Source organism: Muscardinus avellanarius, assembly GCF_963383645.1.
Source record: "Muscardinus avellanarius genome assembly, chromosome: 19".
In the NCBI taxonomy this organism is placed as follows: domain Eukaryota; kingdom Metazoa; phylum Chordata; class Mammalia; order Rodentia; family Gliridae; genus Muscardinus; species Muscardinus avellanarius.
Window position 1 is genome coordinate 47103564 of NC_137805.1, and position 1803 is coordinate 47105366.

Consider the following 1803-nt stretch of genomic DNA (forward strand, 5'->3'; position numbering starts at 1 on the left):
TGAGGCCCTCTGCGGCTTACTGAGACTATGTTTCAAAATAAAAAATAAAAAATAAAAAATAGAAATGGAGGTATAGCTCAGAGGTAGAATACCCCTAGATTCTATCTGCAATATAGGAAAAAGAAAAAAAAAAAGACATGACACTCTTGAAATACAGAATTTTATTTAGAAACTTTAAAAGTAGAAAAAAACCCTGTCAAGAAAGACCAGGTGGAAAATGGGTTCCCAATAAAATGGAATTTTAGGGCAACAAAAGTCTAAAAGGCCACAAAAGAGAAATAGCACCACTGTCATTTGAACAATGGCTAGTTACTTGCATTTTTTGGCATTGTTAATCAATGAATCTGTGTTTTCCTCTGAATTCCACACAAAGCATGCACTAAACAGCAATTTTATCATAAAATACCTGTTTTCTACACACATTTCAGGACAAGCTACCACCATAAACAAATCAATACAAACACATCAGGGCTGAACAATCTCAGTAGTGGGTAACATACATTTTGCAGAATTCTGCCAAACAAAGGAACTGAATAGGCCGTGGTCAACGCAAATGAGGGAAGAGTTAAGGAATGAAATATTTTAAATATTAATAATTAATTCAGACATGGTACTGTATTTTCTGCAAAAGAAATTGAACATTTAGTAACACACTAGTGAATTTTATCTCCAAAGAGATTAGTGCACTGGCAAAGTATTCTGTTAACAATGGAGAGCTGTGGACAGCAGATACCGAAAACACCCCAGCCTTGCAGATGCCAAGGTTACAATGACCTTCACTGGTCACTCCCTTTGCTAGAGGTCCAGCAAAAACGTGCAGCATGATCATCCACCTGCTGTACTTCAATGCTAAGCAGCAAACCTAAGGAGCCAAAGAGGGGTTCCCAGTGGGCAAAGGGAGCGGAGAAGAGAAATACACTAAATGTAAACGCAAATAGTAAAATGGGACACAATCCCCATTCAAATCCCAGAGACATGGGCAAATCCCCAAAAGTAGTTGTTAGATTAAAAAGCTGGACATACCTCATTTCTTCCCAAAACACAATACATAGAAATTTCAGGAATAAATGGGAAAATTTTCAGAGAAATGCTCAATGAAACGTTATCTCAAACATCTCAGGGCTGAAACATCCCCTCTATTCATCGAGGCAACCATGCTGCTTGCTTTTGGTAGGGAGGCAGTTGATCAATGACCCCAAATGGCTTTACAGAGCAACTTCTTACACTTCCCTTTTAGAGCCAGGAGGATTCAAGCAGCCCCACAAGGCCCGTGACAGCAGGTTCCAAATGTTCTGAAGTCTGGCCCTTCCTTCCCAGACACAATGTCAGAGACATAAGATCTCCTGTCACATTACACTTTATATTTTAAAATATGGAAGCATATTTTAAATACTCTTAAGGCATTTATTTATTAAAACGTTCTCTGCCAAGATTTCACATCAGCTTAAAATTCAATTCAGTCTTTACATTTCTCTACTGAGGTTGTCACCTCAGTGTATTACATAAAAACACCTCCTCCAGCTGTCAGTGTAACCAGCACCCACATGGTAAGGCCCATTGTCAGCCTCTTTGTTCCCCAGGTGAACCAAATAGATGTTAATACTGCTCTGCTATATGGTAAAAGCTCCTAATTCAAAGTTATTGAAAAACGAAACTTCTGCAAAGTGCACTTTTAAGAAGAGGTACTTTTTGCTTATGAAAAGAAACCAGTGAATCCTCTAAGAATAATGGAAGGGAGTATTTTACAGTTAAGCACATGATTTGGAGTGAAGAATTCGGATGCTGCTCTGCTGGTCCAGGCTG